This window comes from Hyperoodon ampullatus (genome assembly GCF_949752795.1).
Source record: "Hyperoodon ampullatus genome assembly, chromosome: X".
Lineage (NCBI taxonomy): Eukaryota > Metazoa > Chordata > Mammalia > Artiodactyla > Ziphiidae > Hyperoodon > Hyperoodon ampullatus.
This window is the reverse complement of record NC_136913.1, coordinates 124,062,336-124,089,525: the sequence shown is the minus strand read 5'-3', so window position 1 is coordinate 124,089,525 and position 27,190 is coordinate 124,062,336.

Here is a 27,190-nt window from a genome sequence, read left to right as displayed (position 1 = left end):
AGCAAATCTCAGATCCAGTTTTGCCAAAGATACACTTGTCAACAAAAGCAGGCAGAAACAATTTTTTTACCTGTTCTTGTAGTTCAGGGGGAGTCCCACCCTCTGCCCTTAGTTCTTCTGTCTATTACTTGATGGCTGGATCAGCTAGCATTGTAGATAGCTCAGGGAAGAGTCTTACATGAAATAAAATGACACAGAACCAATGTTTGGAACTTTAGACCTTAAGGTCTAAAGTGCATCAAAACTATTAGGCCGCTGGGCTTGCCAGATTTTTAAATCTTGTTCATGCAAGGGCAGTGGGGCCTAAGCAATGTCCTAACCACCTACATATCTTGAACACCATTTATTTCACCGATGAAAATATTATCTCTAACATCTCTTATGTTGATTAACATACCCTTAGGGTGTAGATATTTATATCCATTTGGAAGGTGCTTAATAACTTCCTCTGGAGTGTGAATTCTTAAGGTATATCATAAGCTAACTAACCACCTTTATAGTGTGGAATGACAGTTATCTTGGATATATCACAATTTCTGTTATAGAAGATACAAAGCAAGCCATGTAATTAGATAGCAGTTATGTGGAAAAAAAAGAAAAATCTGAGGATATTTTTCTATATTACAAGGTAAACTTGTCAAGTACATGTAACCTTTATCTTTCCCAGACTTTCCCTTAGTAGCTCTTCTGCCCTGAAGATATTCCATATTCTCACAGTCTTAGTCACTCATCAGTATAGGTTCTTAAGAAAAGGATTTGAGGGCTTCCCTGGTGGCACAGTGGTTGAGGGTCCGCCTGCCAATGTGGGGGACACGGGTTCGTGCCCTGGTCCAGAAAGATCCCACATGCTGCGAAGCGGCTGGGCCCGTGAGCCATGGCCGCTGAGCCTGCGCGTCCGGAGCCTGTGCTCCGCAACGGGAGGGGCCACAGCAGTGAGAGGCCCGCGTACCGCAAAAAAAAAAAAAGAAAAGGATTTGACTTATACACAATAAGGGGTTAATAACAGAGTAGAGAAGGCAGGAGCAAGTTAGAAGCTTGTTGTGTGCAAAGCACCAAGAGTATTTACATATTTGAAGATGCCTGGGAAGGATAAACAGTTGAGGAAAATTGTACCATTTCATATCACCATTTACTGAACATGCACTATGCAAATACTGATTCACATTGTCGTAGTCCGTTCAGGGTACCATAACAATACCACAGACTGGGTGGCTTATAAACAAGTGTATTTCTCACAGTTCTGGAGGCTGGAAATCCAAGATCAAGGCACCATCAGATTCAATATCTGGTGACAGCCTGCTTCCTTGTTCATAAATGGCCACCTTTTCTCTGTCCTTACATGACAGAAGGGACAAGGGAGCTCTCCGGGGCCTATTGTATAAGGGCCTTATATGACCTAATAATGACTTATATGACCTGATTACCTTTCCAAGGCACCATCTCCAAATGCTATCACATTGGGTATTAGGTTTCAACATGTGAATTTTGGGGGGATACAAACATTCAGTCTATAGCACACGTATGCCTATATATATGTATACACATATATATGTATACACATTATCTCATTCAGTCCTTACAACTTCCTTGTTAGGCAGATAGCATCATTTCTATTTTATATTTTAAGAAACTGAGGCTCAGAGAGGTTAAGTAACTTGCCTAAGTCCTTCTCACTACCTTTACAGTGATAAAATTTCCTGGGGCTTGCATTTTAACAGTGAACAAAGCCTTCAGAACATAGGAATTCATTTCTCACTGTAATTTTCAGGCTTCAGTGAACTGGCGGGAAAAGTGATTGTCACATTAAACAACTGATCGCTTTTGTGGTGGCAGAATTCAGAGAGGGATTTGCAAGAAAAATCATCCATGTGTACTGAATCTCTATTTTAATAGTTTCATCTGCTGGTGTTCCTTCTTCCCCCCACTCCACCCTCCTTATGCCTATACATGCACAGGACCTCTCACACACAGACATGTTTATTTCTTGCATATTTAGCTAATATTACTCTACAAGAGTGCTGTGTTTGGAATGTTGTGAGATATTTTCTTTTTATTAATTTTTACAAGGAATTGACATAAAATCCTAATATCATTCCCATTGGGTATCTTTTAATGTTAGCGTATTCTGCCTGCTTCTTTGCTATAGTCAAGAGGTCTTTGAGGTCCTTACACAAATCTCTTTGAGTTGAAACTGTCAGCCATGTTTTGTGGTTAAAACTGATTGCAAGTAAGTTTTATATTGACTTTTACACATTAACTGTTTTGCATAGACTATTTATTCACAGCTCTGTATCTTACTGTTTTTCTCATTAATCAATTAGCAAAAAAGAAATCTTCGAACTTATTAAAGTGGTCATTGAACACAAACTATTAGCCATTATTTCATGGCGATTATCACCAATGTAATAGTTATTTTGAAAAGTCAGCACCTTGTACCTTCATTTATATAATGATTATCATCTGTATGTCATCTCATAAATGAGGCAGCTATGAGCTCTGCCTGTTGCTCATTACTGTAGATACAAAAATAAAAAGTTATGGAATAAAGGATAGAACTTCTAGTTAAGATGGTATCACATGCTCATGCTTTGGAGTCCTCTATTCCAGATACATAGATAGAATAGATAAAATAGATAAAAGAGAAAAATGAAAACAATATAACTATATTGAGAAACAAGATAAATATCTCTCTCTAAGTGAAGCTGAAACCAAGCATCTGGACCTGAGAGCAGACTGAGGTGTACAGGACTTCTTTTCCCTTGGGGTAAAAGGCATTAGTGCCCCACTTGATATGGGGGACCAAATCAAGACTTGTTGCTTTGTGGAAATAACAGAGACCACCCAAATGAGAATAAGAGACTATTTTTCAGAGTTTGCTATAGCAAGGGGGTCAGCCGCTATCACTTGCTTTTGACAGAGATCCAAAACCAGTCGGGAGTGGGAAAGCTTTATAGAGTGGGGAAAAAAAGAAGCCTTCAGGTATGTTTTGATCAGAGATTATTGGCATAGGGAAGCTGGAAGCAGGCTAACTAGAAGTGGGACATCCTGTATGATTGGTTTGGAGAACATATTTGGATTTTTCTTCTTGATCCTGAGCACAGACTTTTGATAATCATAAAAGAAATCCCAGGAAATTGATTCTGCTACCTGAAATAGTCATGCTCCCATGAATAATTTTAGGCCTCCTTTCATTAATCAAGGTGTATTTTGGAATTAGGATATAAATTTCTTCATAACTTTAATTGGCCCATGAGTGTTTCCTTCCATTAGTAAAAATAAATGTTGTTTAAATGTAGATTTTAGAAAAGGAATACAAAGGAACTTCCCATTTCTTCTCCAGAATATCATTCATTTTCACTCATGATATTTACACTGAAATGTATGGTTTAGAATAGCAAAGAATATGACTTAACTAGTTATAAAACTTACAAAAGTGGTTACAAACTTTCTTCTATTTTCTAGAAAATAATCACAAAATATGTAGTAAAAATATAACTAGCCCCAAGGGTACTTAAAATTGGGAAGGTTTATTTAAGTGGACAGTGCCACACAACTTTACTGCAAATTTCCTGTATGACTCTCAGGGCTCCATAGGAATTATCATACAGAAGATCAAAATAATATAGAAGTGGCAAGAGCTTATTTGATTGTACTAATGATGTTTTCCTGCTTTCCACATGACCTTGATCAGAAGAGGCCAGAGTACCTATTTGAGAGTCACAATGATGAATCTGGTAACAAAAATATAAGACACATTACAACAATATATTGGAACCAAGACGGAGCCCGCTAGGCCCAAGCGCCCAGTGCCTTCGTGCCTCAGACCCGATGCCCGGCCCTCTGCCGCCCCTCAGGCATTTCCATGACAAGACAGCCGCCTGACATAAACTCCAAAAGGGCAGGGACTTTTTGCTGCTATGCCTCCAGCCCCTGGAACAGTGCTTGCCAGGTAGATGAAAGGCTCCTGGTGCTGTAGCCAGGAGTCAGTGCTGTGCCTCTGAAGTGGGAGAGCCAACTTCAGGACACGGGTCCACAAGAGACCTCCCAGCTCCACATAATATCAAGCGGTGAAAATCTCCCAGAGATCTCCATCTCAACACCAGCACCCAGCTTCAGTCAACGACCAGCAAGCTACAGTGCTGGTCACCCTATGCCAAGCAACTAGCAAGGCAGGAACACAACCCCACCCATTAGCAGAGAGGCTGCCTAAAAACATAATAAGGCCACAGGCACCCCAAAACACACCACCAGACGTGGACCTGTCCACCAGAAAGACAAGATCGAGCCTCAACCACCAGAAAACAGGCACTAGTGCCCCCCACCAGGAAGCCTACACAACCTACTGAAACAACCTTAGCCACTGGGGACAGACACCAAAAACAACGGGAACTACGAATCTGCAGCCTGCAAAAAGGAGACCCCAAACACAGTAACATAAGCAAACTGAGAAGACAGAAAAACAAACAGCAGGTGAAGGAGCAAGATAAAAACCTACCAGACCTAACAAATGAAGAGGGAATAGGCAGTCTACCTGAAAAAGAATTCAGAATAATGATAGTAAAGATGATTCAAGATTCTATTTCCAAGATCCAAAATCTTGGAAATAGAATAGACAAAATGCAAGAAACAGTTAACAAGGACCTAGAAGAACTAAAGATGAATCAAGCATCGATTAAAAACACAATAAATGAAATGAAAAATACACTAGATGGGATCAATAGCAGAATAACTGAGGCAGAAGAACAGATAAGTGAGGTGGAAGATAAAATAGTGGAAATAACTGATGCAGAGCAAAATAAAAAAGAATGACAAGAACAGAGGACAGTCTCAGAGACCTCTGGGACAACATTAAACACACCAACATTCGAATTATAGGGGTTCCAGAAGAAGAAGAGAAAAAGAAAGGGACTGAAAAATATTTGAAGAGATTATAGTTGAAAACTTCCCTAATATGGGAAAGGAAATAGTTAATCAAGTCCAGGAGGCACAGAGAGTCCCATACAGAATAAATCCAAGGAGAAATACGCCAAGACACATATTAATCAAACTGTCAAAAATTAAACACAAAGAAATCATATTAAAAGCAGCAAGGGAAAAACAACAAATAACACACAAGGGAATCCCCATCAGGTTAACAGCTGATCTCTCAGCAGAAACTCTACAAGCCAGAAGGGAGTGGCAAGACATAATTAAAGTGATGAAGGAGAGAAACCTGCAACCAAGATTACTCTACCCAGCAAGGATCTCATTCAGATTTGATGGAGAAATTAAAACCTTTACAGACAAGCAAAAGCTGAGAGAGTTCAGAACCACCAAACCAGCTTTACAACAAATGCTAAAGGAACTTCTCTAGGCAAGAAACACAACAGAAGAAATATACCTACAAATCGAACCCAAAGCAATTAAGGAAATGGGAATAGGAACATACATATCAATAATTACCTTAAATGTCAATGGACTAAATGCTCCCACCAAAAGACACAGATTGGCTGAATGGATACAAAAACAAGACCCATATATATGCTGTCTACAAGAGACCCACTTCAGACCTAGAGACACATACAGATTGAAAGTAAGGGGATGGAAAAAGATATTCCATGCAAATGGAAATGAAAAGAAAGCTGGAGTAGCAATTCTTATATCAGACAAAATAGACTTTAAAATAAAGACTATTACAAGAGACAAAGAAGGACACTACATAATGATAAAGGGATCGATCCAAGAAGAAGATATAACAATTGTAAATATTTATGCACCCAACATAGGAGCACCTCAATACATAAGGCAAATACTAACAGCCATAAAAGAGGAAATCAACATTAACACACTCATAGTACAGGACTTTAACACCCCACTTTCACCAATGGACAGATCATCCAAAATGAAAATAAATAAGGGAACACAAGCTTTAAATGATACATTAAACAAGATGGACTTAATTGATATTTATAGGACATTCCATCCAAAAACAACAGAATACACATTTTTCTCAAGTGCTCATGGAACATTCTCCAGGATAGATCATATCTTGGGTCACAAATCAAGCCTTGGTAAATTTAAGAAAATTGAAATTGTATCAAGTATCTTTTCCAACCACTTTGTTATGAGACTAGACATCAATTACAGGAAAAGATCTGTAAAAAATACAAACACATGGAGGCTAAACAATACACTAATCAATAACGAAGTGATCACTGAGGAAATAAAAAAAAATACCTAGAAACAAATGACAATGGAGACACGACGACCCAAAACCTATGGGACGCAGCAAAAGCAGTTCTAAGGGGGAAGTTTATAGCAATACAATCCCACCTTAAGAAACAGGAAACATCTCGAGTAAACAACCTGACCCTGCACCTAAAGCAATTAGAGAAAGAAGAACAAAAAACCCCCAAAGTTAGCAGAAGGAAAGAAATCATAAAGATCAGATCAGAAATAAATGAAAAACAAATGAAGGAAACGATAGCAAAGATCAATAAAACTAAAAGCTGGTTCTTTGAGAAGATCAACAAAATTGACAAACCATTAGCCAGACTCATGGAGAAAAAAGGGAGAAGACTCAAATCAACAGAATTAGAAATGAAAAAGGAGAAGTAACAACTGACACTGCAGAAATACAAAAGATCATGAGAGATTACTACAAGCAACTCTATGCCAATAAAATGGACAACCTGGAAGAAATGGACAAATTCTTAGAAATGCACAACCTGCCAAGATTGAATCAGGAAGAAATAGAAAATATGAATAGACCAATCACAAGCACTGAAATTGAAACTGTGATTAAAAATCTTCCAACAAACAAAAGCCCAGGACCAGATGGCTTCAAAGGCGAATTCTATCAAACATTTAGAGAAGAGCTAACACCCATCCTTCTCAAACTCTTCCAAACAATTTCAGAGGAAGGAACACTCCCAAACTCATTCTACGAGGCCACCATCACCTTGATACCAAAACCAGGCAAGGATGTCACAAGGAAAGAAAACTACAGGCCAATATCACTGATGAACATAGATGCAAAAATCCTCAACAAAATACTAGCAAACAGAATCCAGCAGCACATTAAAAGGATCATACACCATGATCAAGTGGGGTTTATTCCAGGAATGCAAGGATTCTTCAATATACGCAAATCAATCAATGTGATACACCATATTAACAAATTGAAGGAGGAAAACCATATGATCATCTCAATAGATGCAGAGAAAGCTTTTGACAAAAATCAACACCCATTTATGATAAAAACCCTGCAGAAAGTAGGCATAGAGGGAACTTTCCTCAACATAATAAAGGCCATATATGACAAACCCACAGCCAACATTGTCCTCAATGGTGAAAAACTGAAACCATTTCCACTAAGATCAGGAACAAGACAAGGCTGCCCACTCTCACCACTCTTATTCAACCTAGTTTTGGAAGTTTTAGCCACAGCAATCAGAGAAGAAAAGGAAATAAAAGGAATCCAAATTGGAAAAGAAGAAGTAAAGCTGTCACTGTTTGCAGATGACATGATACTATACATAGAGAATCCTAAAGAGGCTACCAGAAAACTACTAGAGCTAATCAATGAATTTGGTAAAGTAGCAGGATACAAAATTAATGCACAGAAATCTCTGGCATTCCTGTACACTAATGATGAAAAATCGAAAATGAAATCAGGAAAACACTCCCATTTACCATTGCAACAAAAAGAATAAAATATCTAGGAATAAACCTACCTAAGGAGACAAAAGACCTGTATGCAGAAAATTATAAGAGACTGATGAAAGAAATTAAAGATGATACAAATAGATGGAGAGATATACCATGTTCCTGGATTGGAAGAATCAATATTGTGAAAAGGACTGTACTACCCAAAGCAATCTACAGATTCAATGCAATCCCTATCAAACTACCACTGGCATTTTTCACAGAACTAGAACAAAAAATTTCAAAATTTGTTTGGAAAAACAAAAGACCCCGAATAGCCAAAGCAATCTTGAGAACGAAAAACGGAGCTGGAGGAATCAGGCTCCCTGACTTCAGACTATACTACAAAGCTACAGTAATCAAGACAGTGTGGTACTGGCACAAAAACAGAAAGATAGATCAATGGAACAGGATAGAAAGCCCAGAGATAAACCCACGCACATATGGTCAACTTATCTTTGATAAAGGAGGCAGGAATGTACAGTGGAGAAAGGACAGCCTCTTCAATAAGTGGTGCTGGGAAAACTGGACAGGGACATGTAGAAGTATGAGATTAGATCATTCCCTAACACCATACACAAAAATAAGCTCAAAATGGATTAAAGACCTAAATGTAAGGCCAGAAACTATCAAACTCTTAGAGGAAAACATAGGTAGAACACTCTATGACATAAATCACAGCAAGATCCTTCTGGACCCACCTCCTAGAGAAATGGAAATAAAAACAAAGATAAACAAATGGGACCTAATGAAACTTCAAAACTTTTGCACAGCAAAGGAAACCATAAACAATACCAAAAGACAACCCTCAGAATGGGAGAAAATATTTGCAAATGAAGCAACTGACAAAGGATTAATCTCCAAAATTTATAAACAGCTCATGCAGCTCAATAGCAAAAAAACAACCCAATCCAAAAATGGGCAGAAGACTTAAATAGGCATTTCTCCAAAGAAGATATACAGACTGCCAATAAACACATGAAAGAATGCTCAACATCATTAATCATTAGAGAAATACAAATCAAAACTACAATGAGATGTCATCTCACACCAGTCAGAATGGCCATCATCAAGAAATCTAGAAACAATAAATGCTGGAGAGGGTGTGGAGAAAAGGGAACACTCTTGCACTGCTGGTGGGAATGTGAATTGGTACAGCCACTATGGAGAACAGTATGGAGGTTCCTTAAAAAACTACAAATAGAACTACCATATGACCCAGCAATCCTACTACTAGGCATATACCCTGAGAAAACCATAATTCAAAAAGAGACATGTACCAAAATGTTCATTGCAGCTCTATTCACAATAGCCCGGAGCTGGAAACAACCTAAGTGTCCATCATCGGATGAATGGATAAAGAAGATGTGGCACATATATACAATGGAATATTACTCAGCCATAAAAAGGAACGAAACTGAGCTATTTGTAATGAGGTGGATAGACCTAGAGTCTGTCATACAGAGTGAAGTAAGTCAGAAAGAGAAAGACAAATACCGTATGCTAACACATATATATGGAATTTAAAAAAAAAAATGTCATGAAGAACCTAGGGGTAAAACGGGAATAAAGACACAGACCTACTTGAGAATGGACTTGAGGATATGGGGAGGGTGAAGGGTAAGCTGTGACAAAGCGAAAGAGAGGCATGGACATATATACACTACCAAACGTAAGGTAGATAGATAGTGGGAAGCAGCCGCAGAGCACAGGGAGATCAGCTCGGTGCTTTGTGACCGCCTGGAGGGGTGGGATAGGGAGGGTGGGAGGGAGGGAGACGCAATAGGGAAGGGATGTGGGAACAGATGTGTATGTATGACTGATTCACTTTGTTATAAAGCAGAAACTAATAAAAAAAAAAAAGAAGAAGATGTGGCACATATATACAATGGAATATTACTCAGCCATAAAAAGAAACGAAACTGAACTATTTGTAATGAGGTGGATAGACCTAGAGTCTGTCATACAGAGTGAAGTAAGTCAGAAAGAGAAAGACAAATACCGTATGCTAACACATATATATGGAATTTAAAAAAAATGTCATGAAGAACCTAGGGGTGAAACGGGAATAAAGACACGGACCTACTTGAGAATGGACTTGAGGATATGGGGAGGGGGAAGGGTAAGCTGTGACAAAGCGAAAGAGAGGCATGGACATATATACACTACCAAACGTAAGGTAGGTAGATAGTGGGAAGCAGCCGCAGAGCACAGGGAGATCACCTTGGTGCTTTGTGACCACCTGGAGGGGTGGGATGGGGAGGGTGGGAGGGAGGGAGATGCATGAGGGAAGGGATATGGGAACAGATGTATATGTATGACTGATTCACTTTGTTATAAAGCAGAAACTATTAAAAAAATTAATTAATTAATTTAAAAAAAACACATATTGGTCCCCTTGACACAATAATGCTGATTTTTATTGAAATATTATTTTGGGGTATAAATTTAACGTTTTCTAAAGGCTTAAATCCATGGTAAAGATGAATGCAATGCATCCAATTCATAGTATTTATCCTGGAGAGTGGCCAAGATGGCAGAGTAGAAGGGCCCTAAACTCACCTCCTTTAATGAGCACACCAAAATCACGACAATCCACAGAACAACCATCGGTGAAAAAGACTGAAACCAACCAGAGAAGATACTGTACAGCTAAAGACATAAAGATGGAACCACAATGAGACTGGTAGGAGGGGCAGGCTCCCGATATAATCAAATCCCGTAGTATTTATCCTGACAAGCAATGCACATTTTCTTTCATTTCAAATGGTCCTCAGCTGTTTGGCTGTGACTTCAATTGACACATCCAAATGCAAAATATTTCCACTAATTAGCACTTCCAGTTTTCCTCAGATACTCTCTCCATTTTTTCTACCTTTCATAAGATGAAATCAAGTGTCCATTTTTTCCCTTTTATTATTAACAAACCATTGATAAATTTAGATCCTTCTAAGATTTGTATTCTCCTTTATTTTTACTAGGCAGTGTAATCCTCATCATTACAAATTCTGTGACTTTGTCATTTAGCTGAGGCTTCTGTACCTTTATTCTGTAACTTTGGAAAATGTTGCTACCTCAGGAGTTTTTTTACCATTCAATTTTGAAACCTGGATTAATTCCTCTCTATTTTATTGAAATTGCTTATTATAATTATCTTATAATTGCCAAAGCCAATGCTCTTGTCTCAGTTTTCAACTACTTTTAAAGACTGTGGCAGGCATGAGACAGTGTTGACCAATCAATCCTAAATGTATAAATTTCAATCCTAATTAAAATCTATTTTGAATTTTTGAAAAGCTCTGTAGTAGTCAGGGAACACAAAACAACAAGGATCTGTCACTTTCTACCTATTAGCTTTGCAAAAATTAGAAAGCAGGATAATAATAATTATTGACAGAAGTATATAAACATAGGAACCCTCAGGCATTGCTGATGTGAAGATAGTTTATTGTAGTCATTCTGTAGAACGATCTGACATAATTTAAAGGAAGTCTAGTCTAATATAGCAATTCAACTATGGGATATAATCCTAAAGTATTTCCCACACAGGCTCTTCAAAGAACACATATAAGGCAGTCCACTGCTGTACTTATATATAACGGAAGAGTTTGAAGCAATGTGGGTATTCGTCAGTTGGAGATTGAATAGGTGAAATGTAGTAGATGTAAGGGGGTCAAGGGCCTTGTATCCCTGCATCGCCCAGGCATTTTCTGCAGACTAGCTCACATGAGAAGGGGTGCAACCCTGGGAAAAGTAGCTTCATGAGTCTCTAGGTGATGCAAATATGAGCCTTCAGCAATTTGTATTTTCAGTAGCTGGGAAATGGGTGCATTGGCCTGCAGAGGGGATCTTTTGTATCCATTACACTATACTTTGACAACATATCTGAAATGTAACCAATTCTCACCAGGTCCCCCACTACCATCCTGGCCTAATCCATCATCATCTCTCACCTGGCTTATTGCCATAACCTTCTAACTGGTCTTCCTGCTAACATCCCAGTGCCTCTTTTTCTTCTCTACACCGTACCTTGAAATATCCTTCTAAAATGTCAGAAGAAGATGTGGCACATGTATACAATGGAATATTACTCAGCCATAAAAAGAAACGAAATTGAGTTATTTGTAGTGAGGTGGATGGACCTAGAGTCTGTCATACAAGAGTGAAGTAAGTCAGAAAGAGAAAAATAAATACCGTATGCTAACACATATGTATGGAATCTAAGGGGAAAAAAAAGGTCATGAAGAACCTAGGGGTAAGATGGGAATAAAGACACAGACCTACTAGACAATGGACTTGTGGACATGGGGAGGGGGAAGTGTAAGCTGTGACAACGTGAGAGAGTGGCATGGACATATATACACTACCAAATGTAAAATAGATAGCTAGTGGGAAGCAGCTGCAGAGCACAGGGAGATCAGCTCGGTGCTTTGTGACCATCTAGAGGGGTGGGATAGAGAGGGTAGGAGGGAGGGAGACGCAAGAGGGAAGAGATATGGGAACATATGTATATGTATAACTGATTCACTTTGTTATAAAGCAGAAACTAACACACCATTGTAAAGCAATTATACTCCAATAAAGGTGTAAAAAAAAATGTCAGAGCATGCCACTTTTCAGCTCAAAGCTCATCAGTAGCTTCCATTTCACACCTAGACTAATTTGCAAAACTCTAAACATGACCTTTATGACCCTACTTGGTCTGTCCCTTACATATTTCTCTGACCTCACTTCCCATGTCTCTTCCACTTGCTACCCCACTCCAATTTCTTGCTATTCCTCAATATCCTAAGCACACTCACATACCATATTTTTGTATGTAGTTTTCTTTTAGCCTGGAATATTCTCCAAGGCATCTATATGGCTCAATCTCTGTTTCTGTTCAGACATCTATCACCTTGCCAGAGACAACTTCTATGACCAACATATATAAAATAACATTCTACTTCTGTCATTTTCCATCCTCTTAACTTGCTTGTTTTTTTTCTTCCACACAGTACTTATCTCCACCTGACATATTCTGTATTTATTGGTTTATTATCTTTCTCCTACCATTAGAAAGTAAAGTCCATGGAGTCAAGAACTTTATCTTGTTCTCAGCTGTGTCTTCAGTGCCTGACCCATAGTAGATGCTCAAAAAGTCTTAAAAGAATGAATCAAGTGGGAAGCCAAAACTCTTAAAGAAAAATTTCTTTGGAGGGGTCTTTTGAGGCTTGTTTCCCTAAATTCTGTATATCAATAATATAAAAGGGAGGCTAACTATGGGAATGAGTTTCTGAGGCCAGCCCCAGAACCTTCTTTGAAATGTAATCTGCCAATTTCCTGATGAAACATGTAGCAGAGAATAACTTTTCACCAAAAATCAGTCTCTTCTTCATCTTGCACACACAGATAAACTACTTTTCCCAGCCCTCCTTGCAGTTAAATGTTACCATGGGATGGAGTTCTCACCACTGGAATGTGTACAGAAATGATATATGACATTTTGGGGCCAACATTTTTAAGAAGTGGGTTTTCCCCTCCATGCTCTTTCCCCTTTTGTTAGCTGTATGCAGATGATGATGAGACATAATGATGAGAAAACTAGAGGATGGAAAGTCTGGGGGTCCTTGGAATACCACATGGAAGAGAGACATCCAGACCAGAAATACCCACCTTGGACTGTCACATGAATGAGAAATAAATTTCTATTGTGTTTATATGTTTGAGGGTCTATTTTCTACAGAAGTTAACCCTACACTAACTGTGTTAGTTTGCTAGGGCTACCATAACAAAGTACCATAAGCTGAGTGGCTTAAACAACAGAAATTTATTGTTTCACAGTTCTGTTGGCTAGAAATCTGAGATCAAGGTGCTTCTGAGGGCTGTGAGGGAAAATCTTTTCCATGCCTCTCTCCTAGCTTCTGGCAGTTTGCTTGCTATCTTTGGCATTCATTGGCTTACAGATGATGTTCTCCATATGTATTCACATCATCTTCCCTTTGTTTGTGTCTCTTTCTCTTCACATGACCTTCTTTTTATAAGGACACCAATCTATTGGATTGGGGCTATCCTACTCAACTAATTACATCTTCAACCCTGTTTCAGAATAAGGTCAGATTCTGAGATATTGGGGACTTCAACTTAGAATTTGGGGAACACAAACCTATAACACTAACTAACCAAAATCTTCTTGCAATACAGTTGTAGAGGTGAGTATACCTCTGGATATAAACTGCTGGACATGTTTCCAGGTCTTCGAGCATAGGCTGCAGCAGGGTGGAGGCTAGGAGCAAGTATAAGGAGGATTCTAGGAGGCTTAAGAAGGATGAAACCTTCTATTTCTTGACTCATATACTTCCAAGTATATGTGTCTCATTTTTTGTGTGCTGTTGACCCCAGGAACTTTTCTACCTTCTTCCTTTCCCATAAGTACTAATTTTGCAGATGTCATTAAGTAAAGGATCTTGAGATGAAATGATTATCCTGGATTATTCAGGTAGGCCCTAAATATGACCACGTGTATTCTTATAGAGAGGTAGAGGGATATTTGATGACAGAAGAGGAGTAGGAGAGGGGACCGTGGAGGTGAGATTGGCGTGATGTGGGCACAAGCCGAGGAGTGCTGGCAGCCACCAGAGGCTGGAAGAGAAAAGAAACATTTTCCTCTAGAGCCTCTGGAGAGAGCATGGCCCCGCTGACATCTTAAATTTCTGACCACTGAAAATGATCTCAGACTTTTGGCCTCCAGAATTGGCAGAGAATAAAGTTCTGTTGTTTTAAGCCACAAATTTTGTGGTAATTCGTGACAACAGATACAGGAAGCTAAAACACATGACAATAATATCAAATAAGGATGATAAAATCTACCTCAGAGTATAATGGTAAGGATTAAATCAAGTAATATATTTGTTTTCTTTTTTTTTTTTGAAGTATAGGGGATTTACAATATTGTGTTAGTTTCAGATGTACAGCATAGTGATTCAATATTTTTGCAGATTATATTCCATTACAGGTTATTAATTTTAAAAGTTCTTAATAGAAACAAGCATGTACCACATACTTCATAAACGGTAGCTATTTTTATAATAACTACTACTATTAATAAAACTGGATCTAATTATTTGGGGACATTTTTAGAAAAGGAATTTGGGTTCTGAGATGAGTAGCATGATTGGACTTGAGTGTAAGTGCTTGTCAGGAGGTGAGGGATAGGAGAGTAGTGAAGAGTTGGGGCTGGGATAGAATTGCTTCTGATTTTAGACTAGAAAGTGTAGTAATCACTCTCCTTACTTCATGATCAGTCCTTCCTCCAGTCATGTCCTACTCCAGCCCTGGGCAAGGTAAAGAGGAAAATGAAAATTAGGGGGGAAAAGGACAAGGAGTTTCTTTAGGAAGTAGCTCACTATAGGAGACATGGAGAATTTAGCCTAAGGGCTGCTGCCACCCCTGGGCGATTAATATAGGTAAGGCCAGGGGCTTCCCTGGTGGCGCAGTGGTTGGGGGTCCGCCTGCCGATGCAGGGGACATGGGTTCGTGCCCTGGTCCGGGAAGATCCCACATGCCGTGGAGCGGCTGGGCCCGTGAGCCATGGCCGCTGAGCCTGCGCGTCCGGAGCCTGTGCTCCGCGGCGGGAGAGGCCGCAGCAGTGAGAGGCCCGCGTACCACAAAAAAAAAAAAAATATATATATATATATATATATATATATATATATATATATATATATATATATATATATAGGTAAGGCCATTCAGAATTTAGTCACATAGATGTCAGCAGTCAGAGGTAGCGTATTTTTTCTTGACAAATAAATGTGTTCAATTGTTGACTAAAACAATTACTTTTGCTGTACAGCCCTTCTCTAGATTCAGTTTATCCACTTTTCATCTTGGGATTATATAATCAATTTATTGCAAGAGTAGTCCAAAGGACTGATCATTTCATGGCAAAATTCCTACTTGTCTATTTTTGTTTGTGGCATTAATTGCTATAAAATAATGGCATTGCTTTGTAAAATCTGGACATTTTACCCCTGATGTACCTCCTAGGGAAAACAAAATCATATTATCAATAATACCTTGTTTTCCTCAAATAAATACTACTCTAAAACCTATCAGTGACATAAAATATTATCTAATAAGCTAGTTGCCAAAATTTGAATTGAATAAGTAGCTGAATCAGCAGACTGTAATTGTATTTAATGGAGGGAAGACTTTTCAGCTTTCTAATAGGTTGTTATGGAGCATCCAGTTATTTGACTCTCCTCTGACCCCTTATTCTTCTCCTTCTACCACCATGTGGGATGGGAGCCCATAGAACTGTACATATTCAAAACAAAATGAGGAAATGTAATTCAAATTAACATGACCATAATAATAGAACATTTATGAGACCATTTCTCATATTCCTAGTCTTTCCATATTTCAGTATGTCAACAAAGTACTGAACTATGAGTCAGGAGACCTAAATTACTATCTTCAGGTCTGCAACTAGCTAACTAGGTGATATTAGACAAATTGGTTTGCCCTTATGAACTTCAGTTTCCCAATTTTTAAAATGACATGGTAAACTAAATGATCTCCAGTAGTGCTTTCAGGAGCCAACATGCTATCATTCTGTATCAGTTAGATTTTAGGGTTCCTTCCCCAAAAATACTTTTGACTTCCAAAGTGTAAATTGGTACATACTGGGGCAGAATTACTCTGACCAGAAGATTCAATGAATCCCAATTTCCCAAGAACTATTTCTATATTTTTTCCAAAATTTGATGTTCAACAACTTCATTTCCTTCTGCCTTGTTTCTTCATTTGTACTATAGCATATGGTCATTGGTTGTTGTCTTAGTTCAAGTTGCTATAAAAAATTACCATAGACTGGGTGGCTTAAACAATAAACATTTATTTCTCACAATTCTGGATGCTGGGAAGTCCAAGATCAGGGTGCAGGCAGATCTGGTGTCTGGTAAGGGCCCACTTCCTGAGTTGCAGATGGACCTATTTTATTGTATCCTTACATGATAGATAGCAAAGAGAAATTCTGTGTTTTCTCCTCTTGTGTAAGGGCATTAATCCCATCGTGAAAGCTCTACCCTTATGACTTAATTATCTCCCAAGTGTCCCACCTCCCAATACCATGGGGATTAGGCTTCAATGTATGAATTTTGTGGGGACACAGACATTCAGTCCAAAGCAGTTGTAATTGGCAATCAGAGTCATGGCACAACCATTGTCAATAGCACATTATTAGTAGCCCATACCAAGGTGCACATGGTAGGGTCCCTTTCCATACTCCCAGCAGTTTCTTACTATAGTGAAGTGAATTAGAGAACTAAATAAATCTAACTGGTCTCCCTGCCCTTTTAATACTACCTTTTAAAATCTATCCTTTAAATGAACCAGCAAATGCACTTGATCTTTGCTGATCATTTCTCCCCCAGGTATAAACCCATGAGTTGAACCCTAGGATCATGTGAAATGTCCAAACTCCTTACATGAGAAATGTATTCTCCAGCAGGATCCTGCACAACTGGGGTAGCTGGGCACTCACTCACCACTCTCCTTTCCCCATAGGAGAGGTCACTGCCGGCTAGTTCAGGCCTGTGCTCTGTCACCTTGGGGGAGGAGTGGTACTGGCAAAGATTCTCTTACTCTCTCCAATGCATCCAAACTCATACATGCTCACACACACACACACACACACACACACACACACACACACACACACACACACACACACACACACACACACACACACACACACACACACACACACACACACACACACACACACACACACACACACACACACACACACACACACACACACACACACACACACACACACACACACACACAGCACTCTCCAGGTTTTTCCCAACCACAGCTGAGAGAGGTTGGGGCAGGTTCCCTGGCTCCTGCTGGTTTCACGGCCCATACCAAGATCTGTATGCCAGATCACAGGTGGTTGAGATTCCTACTTGATCCCTTGGCATATGGTGCTGGATCCCACAACTCCCACAGAGGCACTTTTGTTTGTGGGTGAATGCCTGATTAGTTGTTAAAAAGGAAGACAAAAGGGAGGAATGTCTTCACTAGCATGATGCTGATGTCACTCAGGTCTTGCCCATTTTCCACAATGACCAGGCCCTACATGCAGTTTCCTGGACTGATGTAGCTTTGACTTCCTCCATAAAGAAGTGAAAACTGTAGAGCTGTGGTCACACATTATCCAGTTCTCTAGAATGGGGCAACACTTTATATAGCAACTTTGGGAAAGTATGCAAAGTTCAGCAAGAAACATTACAAAACATGCTTAGGATTGAATTGAAGGAAATGCTAACTTGCAAATCCTGAGTCGTGAGAATTAAGACAGGCCACTGGGTTTATTGCTTCTTGCTTTACATTAACAGGTTATGTGCAGGTATATTAGTTTCCTGGGACTCTTTAACAAATTACCACAAAATTGGTGGCTTAAAGAAACAAATGTATTTTCTCCCAGTTCTAGAGGTCAGAAGTATGAGATCATTTTCAGTGGTCAGAAATTAAGATGTCTGCAGGGCCATGCTCTCTTCAGAGGCTCTAGAGGAAAATGTTTCTTTTCTCTTCCAGCTTCTGGTGGCTGCCAGCATTCCTTGGCTTGTAACCACTACTCCAGTGTCTGCCTCCGTGGTCACATTGCCTTCTCTTCTCTCTGGGGCAAGTCTCTCTCTGCCTCTCTCATAAGAACAGATGTGATTGTATTTAGAACTCACCTAGATAATACAGGATAAGATATTTAGCTCAATCACATCTGAAAAGACCCTTTTTCAAATCAGATAACATTTATAGGTCCAGGTATAAGGAACCAATATCTTTTTGGACCATTTTCTAGACTATTACAGCAGATATCTGTACTTCTTTTTCTTATCTCTTTTTAAAGTGATTCTTCTACTTGATTCCTTTTTCTCTAAGATCTTCTCAAGCATGAAGGTCAACTTGCTGTGTATACATGCCAGGCAATATGGTTTATCAGAGTGGTAGATGCATCTTTTAAAGTGAATGCTTGCAGAGAAAGTAGAAACTCCTTGCTTGGGAACAGAATTCTTCTAGGAGAATTATGGATGGAAATAGCATTAAACTTGGCTAGTAAGACCTGGGATCTTAAAAAATATTTTATATCCCTCTCATATCTTGCAAATTTCATGTATGTTAATTTGAAAAATGTCCCCTCATCTATCTAACTGAAGATTCTTTTTCTGTAAAATTAATTAAGCTCTAGTATACTTCCGGCTTTGATATTCTTAGATTCCATGGTGCTTAACATAATGGGCTTGCTTTGTGGCAAGTCTTCTTTTCCCCTAGCCATTGAGAAGATTTGCTTTCCTCTTTTTCTTTCCAGGTACGTCAATTTTTGTGCTCCCTTCCAGAACTGTGCCCTTTACATGTGGCAACCAAATTGCGCTCATTGTTATAGTGTTAGTTCTACAAGCTAAGACATTATTAACAGAATTGGTTAGAAATATTGACATCTGGGACCTCACATAATCAAGCCTAAAGCCACTTCTAGAGGAATTTTAAATCCCAGGGCAAAAGCAGACTACCCCTGAATAAACAATCCTTTATGAATGAGAAGTTAGAGAGTCAAATCACACGTCTTAAAAATAAAATTTATTGCCAGTGAAATCAGAAACCTCAACGGACAAGATAGAGATGAAGAATTAATGAACTATAAGAGCTGAGAAACTGCCCAGAATGCAGAGAAGTAAAAGTACAACTTAAAACCACAAAATTATGTGAAAAAGAGGCACCAGAAATGAAGTTAAAAGACAAGCTATAGTTAGGAAGGAGATACTTAGAAAACATAAAACCAACAAAACACTAGCTGGTGTTGTTTACTGATATGGAGAACATGGTGGAGAAGTAGAGGGTAGGAACAGATTTGTGGGTAGGTGGAAACCAATAGTTTATGTTGGTCATGTTAAACGAGATACACACTTAGAGATATCAAATGGAGATATCAAGTATGCAGCTAGATCTCGATATCTGAAGTTCTGTGAAGAGGTCCAGTCTAGAGTTATACATTTGTAATCTTTGACATGTGAACAGGATGGGTTAAATACGTACAGGCATTTCTGAAGGACTCAGACCCTAAGTGGTGGGCTGTGGGGAAGACTACTGAACAAAAGCCAGGTTATGGGAAGTACAATCGGGTTTCTAAGAGAGAATTTAGCGTAGAGGAAGATCAAGCCTGGCCTGGTTATACAAGACTGAACAAAGGAAAGAAGTAGTTCTAGTTAGAGCACCATGGAATAATTTTAAGTAAAACCAATGTTTATGGAGTTGTCTATAATTTACCAGGCACAGTGTTAGGTGTAATGTATATATTAACTCATTATGTCTTTAGACGAACCTATGGTTAAAGTATCATAATTAGTCCAGTTTTAACAATTGAAGACACTGAGACTTAGAGCACTCAATACTTTGCCTAAATTCATACAGAATTGAGAAGCAGGGCTGGAATTTGATCTCAGAACTGCTCTGGTGACCAGTGAATGCCCCTAGCATTAAGCTTGTCATTGTGAAAAAGAAAAAAAGAGGCTGTGTGTAAACTGGTCTCAGTAAACATTAATACTTTGGAGTCCAAAGAACGCTGCTATGAGACCTTCCCGCAAATTGATCACAACTCAGAAGGAGGGAGCATAGATCTATGTTTGGTGATAGGACTTGGAGCTAGTAATATGAATGTGACCTTATTCATACCTGCAGGAGGATAAAACTTGGGGACATCTGAGTTATGTTGTAAGGATATAATTGAAGACATTTTTACTGAACAGAAGAGCTGCATCTGGAGATAAAAAAGGGCTCACTTTAGATGAGGCATAGTTAATGAAATACAATCCACATCTACCATATTTTTGGTGGAAATTCTCATATTTGAGGATGAAGGAAGAATCATATAAGCGTCTAAGCAAAAAATCAGGTTACCTACAGCTGGAAAAAGTCAGGATATGTGCTTCTTGGAAAAAATATTTGAAGAAATAAACCAGCTAACTGAGAAATGATAAAAAGATATAGGTTTAAATCCAAATTAATATGTAAATATGGTTATAAAACAATGCAAATATAATTCTTGAAAGGGAACATAGATAATGGAAAAATAATATAATAATAACATGTAACTGGGACAAAATTTCCAGATCATAGTAACCAAAACTGGAAAGTGTCAGATCTCGAGGGGGTGGAGGGCTGAAAATTGAATGTACTCATTTCCTCAACTTACCTAGGGGAAATCATTAGAAATGGTTTATTATTAATATTTATAATTAGAGAAATGGAGGTTTAAGTATGTATTTCAAAAACTAAAATAAGAACTAGTTGAACTGAAAGGTTACTGTCTACCTTCCAAATTAAGTTTGGAGTGGAGAGGAATGCAATACAAAACATCCCATAAAAACAAAAGATTTATGACAAAAGGGTGTGCAAGAAAGCTCTGAAAAACAGGAAATACTTGTTAATACATATACATTAGATGCATTCAGTAATTAAAATAATAATTTATCAGACTAAGTCAGGATATAAAATCCAGCTACATGCTGTCTACAGAAGCATACTCCAAACAAAGTGACTCATGAAAATTAAAAGTAAAAAGTTGGACATTTAAGTATTTTAAAGTAAAAGGATCACTGGATTTACTATATTGATATCAGACACAGCAGACACGTCTGACAAGTGGAAAACATCTTTTGTTCCCAAACAACCATGTAATCTTGACAAAGTTGATCATTGATTAAGCCACAAGAAAACCAATAAGTTATAAATAGAAATAATATAGACTGCATTCTTTATCAACAATACAATAAACTATGAAAATGAATAATGTCAACTGAAAAACATGCACAACCTAGAAGTTAAGAATTATGTTTTATTCGGCGGACAAAACTGAGGACTTAAGCCCAGGAAACAGCCTCTCAGATAGCTCTGAGGGACTGTTCCAAAGAGGTAAGGGAGGAGCCAGGATATACAGGAGTCTTTGCAACAAAATCCGGGTAGTCAGAACATCAAAAGATTACTGTTAATTAAAGAAAACCAGACATGTCAAGTTAATGAATTTAGCGCTTGGGCTTATTGAAATCTTTCCTTTGATACGCACCTTAGCTATCTAGGGCCAGTATCCTGTTCTTTCCCATCCTGAGCCCCGTTAGGGTACACCATTGGGGGTGGCTGCAGTGGCTGAGGGCTTGGCATGGGCAGCCCATTTGTCTCCATCCTGAGTTCCCTCAGGGCTCACCATCGGGGTGGGGATAGTGTCTGATGGCTTGATTGCCACACCATCCTTTTTTTGCTGATATGGCAGGCAACATTTTTTATTAACAATAATAAAAGTTTTAAATGCATTTCTAAGGGAATTATGAGACAATAATGAGAAATATGAGACTCCAATGCAGACCACTTATAAAATAATAGTGTTGAGATCAGTACATATATGAATTCATAGGATGAGACCAAAGCTATACCAGAGGTTGTGTTAGGAGAGTACAGCAAAGTCATTTGACATCAGAATCTTAGCTCTCATTATTTTAAGAGCCTAACAAGAATTTGCTCTTTGCTTTGACACTTCCTGTGTAAGCCCTGGCTAATGTACAGAGATGACCCCATGTTACATTTGCCTGACCGCTTGTTGCTGTGGTTGCTTCTCCTGGTACAGATGCCACCTTTGCTACTGCAGTTGACGCTAGAGGTACTACTGGTGCTGCTGAATATGGTGGCTGACAGAAAACAGAGTTCTCCCCTGGCCCTATTCCATTCATAAGTTGCAGCCTGGGGATGCTCTGTTGTTTATTGGTTGTTTTTGCTACTGTGAACAGCTGTTACACTGAGACAGATTATGCTGTGAATATTCTAGCCTCCCTACCACTCCGTTTCTCACACTTGCTGCCAAGGTGATCTCAATCTGAGCATGTCACTTTCCAGTTTAACATTCTTCCTTGGTCTCTCATTCTCTGTAGAATAAAATCCAAACCTTTTAACTAAGCATACAAGGCTCAACATGTTACAGTGTTTTGCATAATTTCCTCTCTCTCTTCCTACCACTCCCCAACCCCACGTCCCTTTGCAAAGCTCTCTGCTTTAGCTCTGCTAAAGTACTTGTTTTTACCTCGGCTTGGAATGATTGATGCTTTAATTATTATGCAGAGAATAGCACATTAAGTTATAAGGAATCTGGGGAAAATATTTGTCAGGAACATGACAAAGAGTTAATACCCTAATGTATAGAGTCACTACAAGTTAGTAGGGAACACAAGAGAAACCACAGTAGAAAAATGGACAAAAAAGCATGAAAAGATAATTAACAGATGTGACAACAAATTACTGATAAGCAGCCAAGGTGTAAAGAAAAATAATTTCATGAATAGTTAAAGAAAGAGAAATTAAAATACCATGTTTCACTTCATTTCAAATAATTAAAAAAAACAACAACAGTAAAGTGTCTTGTTCTGGCAAAGTCAGCGTATTAGAATGATTTTCTAACAGATGGAAGAAAAGTGTCTTGAAGAAGGAGGACCTTTTCCTAGTTTGCACCAAGACACCATATTTGCTAGCGGCTGCCCTGTGCATAGTACTTCCTATATGCCGGGTAATATCCTAAGAACTTTCCATGTGTTCATTCCTTTAATCTTCAGAACATACCCTTTGAGGCCAGTACCATAATTTTCTGTATGTTACAGGTGAAGAAACTGCAGCTTAGAATGTCAAATAACTTACAAAAGATCAAACAGCTTATGAAAGGTGGAGCCAAAGTTGGTCTCTTAACAGTCTGACTGTAACGTTTTCCCTTTTAACTGCTGTGCTTACTGCCTCATATATTTGTAGTTTTCAGACTGTGTCTGTTTTCATTGTATCTCACAGATATAGACAAGTTATATTCATTGCTACCGTTTATAAAACAATTATTTTGTGCCAAACATTGGGGCTAAGCATCTTAGCCCCAATTGTTACATCATATGATGTAACAATCATATGAGGTAGATATTGTTAATTCCATTATTCATTTGAGGAAAATGAGGCCTAAAGAGTTCATGTAACACGTCCATTGTCATTCATATAGCAAGTAGCAAAGCCAGGATTTGAATCAGGTATGTTACACTTCAACACCTCATGCATTTCACTGCTGTGTAATACAAGTGCGCAAAATATTACCTTATATACCATACTTGGGATTAAACCCAAACTCAGGTCCTGCCTGCCTCTCCATCCTCATCTCCTGCTACTCTTCTTGTTGTACTCTAGCCACATATGCCTCTTTGCTCTACCCTAAACACACTAGGTGCACATAGACCTTTGGGACAATTCATGTGCTTTCCCCTTTGCCTCAATTGCTTTTGCATGGCTCACTCCTTCACCTCCTTCAGGGATCTGCTCCACTCTTCCTTTGACCATCACGTCTAAAATTGTGGCCTTCATCACTCTCCACACTCTTGTTTATCTTTCTTCATAGCACATATCACAACCAGACATTATATTATAAACCTACTTGTTTATTGTCTGTATTCCTCATCAGACTGTAAGTCCTAGGAAGCCAAGACTTTGCTTTGTTCACTATTATGTCCTCAGAATCTAAATCAGGAGTTGGTAATATTTTTTTTGTAAAGAGTATGATATTAAATATTTTAGGCTTTGTGAGCTGTACAGTCCCTGCCACAACTACTTAACTTTTCCACTGTAGCACAAAAGCAGTCATAAAAAATATGTAAGTTAATTAGTGTGAAATTGAGAAGGCTGTGTTTCAATAAAACTTTATTTACAAAAATAGGAAGTAGTTGGATTTGGCATATGGGCCATAGTTTGCCAACACCTGGTCTAGAACATTACCTGGCTGGCACTCAAAACATATTTGTTGAATTAATTTATATGTCTATGTAGTACACATACACACACACATGTGCATATGGGTGTGTGTGTGTGTGCACCAAAAGGATACTTGGAAGGAATCAACTAAAAATATCTCAGTAGTTATCTTTAGTGGCAGGATTATGGCTTTTTAAAATTAAAATTCCTCCTGTGTATTTTCTGAATTTTCTAATTTTTTAGTGAATATGCATTAATTTTGCTTTTAAACTTTTAAAGTATGATATAAATACAGAAAAATGTACAGTGCATAATTATACAGCTCAAAGAAGTTTTACAAGTGGAACATAATTATATAAAAAGCAACCAGATAAAGACGCACATCACATCTCAAAAAAGAATTTATTTCACATCTTCATCATGCTGTGTACTCTGATTCCCAAACCTAGGATCCATACCTACCAGAAAACTAAACAGTTCACCTTGGTTTTTAAAACATATAATTTTGAAATAAGATGAGATCATGGTCCTAGAGACTCAGGAAGTACTTAGATTTGGTAACGATCTATAAAAGGAACCAGAAAAATTATTTTTTAGATCATATCCTAGGAGCCCCTGTTGTACTCCCTTTCAGTCATTTGTGCACACTACCCTGACTTCTAACAGCATAGATTAGTTTGCCTGTCTTTGCACTTTACGTAGATGTAATCATATGGCATATATTGTGCGTGTGACTTCTTTTGCTTAACATTATGGCTTTTTTTAAAACAATTTTTATTGGAGTACAGTTGATTTACAATGTTGTGTTAGTTAACATTATGGCTTTGAGATGTATCCACAGAGGTGTATAGTTGTGGTTCATTCATTATTGTTGGTCTATAGTATTCCATTGTTTGAATTTATAGCATATGTTGCTCATAAGAAATTAATTTGTGTTCTTTTCTTATTTTCCCCTTTCCTCTGTTCTATGCAAGAATCTAGGATCCCTCTGTTAATAGTTCTTAAGTTCAAATGTTTTTATAGGACTAAAGACAGAAGCACCCCCAAAGTTAATACCTTTCATAAAAACATAAGCCCATTCAAAAGGACAATGAAGGGAGAGGTGAGGGGAATAGGGAGAGTATATTTGAGAAAGAAAAAACTTCCCCCAAATTTGGGAAGGGAGAAGGGAGAGTGCCCTGTTAGAGCTGGGAGTCACATGCAACATAGTTATAGAGCGCTAAAGAGATGGCAAATTCCCTGAGGAAATGGTTGTTTGGAGCAATTAAGGAGACTGGACCCTAGGCATCATGTTTTTATCTCATCATGGAATGAATGAATGTCTGAACATAAAGGGGTCACTGTGGGCATAAAAATGATGGCAGAATGATGACCACAGTAGAATGGAGATTGAGTCCTTTTACTCATTTTGGAGGCATCACAGAAGAATCCTGCATTCTAGTTCAGCTCTAAGAAGATAAATGTTCCCAGGAAAGAAAATTAAATTTCCTAGCAGTCTGACAAGTTGGAGGATCAAATTGAGATTTAATTTGATCTAAAAAATAATTCTTCTGGCTCTTTGTATAGACCATTATCAAATTTAAGTACTTCCTGAGTCTTTAGGACCATGATCCCATTTTATTTCAAAATTATATGTTTTAAAAACCAAGGTCAGCTATTAAGTTTTCTAGTAGGTATGGATCCTAGGTTTGAGAATCAGAGTACATAGCATGATGAAGATGTGAAATTACTTTCTTTCTTCTTTGAGGTGTGATATTTTCCCTTGGTTCCCAAGGTAAAACATGGAAAAGCCACTGTGTTTCCCCCCCACCCCCCTTTCCAACTCAGTGGGAAATTTCTTACAGATACTGGTAATGGTGAGTCAGTTTTAGTTTTATAGTTTTTTAATAATTAATTAATAGTTAATTTTTATAGTTTTTTCCTTGTTACCTTACTAAATGACTAGGAGAGACTGACTCTTCATTTCTTTGCCAGATATCATTTTAAACTGAACATGACCTGGATTTCCTGGCTCCTTGTTTTAAGTCCTCTCATGTTACTGTTTCCTTGGAAATACACCTTTTCTAGCAAAACAGGTGCTCATACCCCCCACATTAGTTTTCTAGGTCTCCTATATGGTGATGAATTGAAAAAAAAAAGTACTCAGAGGAAATCTTATATCCTTATATAGTTTAATATCAAACATAAAAAATGGAAATAAATCATTTAACTCTAAAAAAAGTAGCAAAGTGATAAAACTAGGGAAGTCTGGATAAAGATATTAAAAATAATAATATAAAAATTCAGTAGACTGATTACATGAATATAAGAACTGTCTTTTTTAAAGACTGACCATAAAATCTCTAGTAACTCTAATCCAAAAAAAAAAGTGAAAACAACTCCAGGAATAGGAATTAATAAAGTGTCAGATCCCTCCAAATTAACTACAGATTTTATGTAATTCCAATTAAAATTCCAACAGTATTTTTAAAATTTGACAAAATGATGTCAAAGTTCCCTAGAAAAATATTCATATGAAATTAACCAATAAAATCCTAAAACTGAGCAGCAATAAATGATGACTTACGTTAGCAGATATTTAAAAATAATTTAGTAATAAAACCATCTTGAAGTTTCGATGCTAGGTTAGGAAATGCAGAGAAATCACCTGAAAAGAGTAACAAATACAGAAAGAACCAAGTATATATGAGGGTTTCATCTA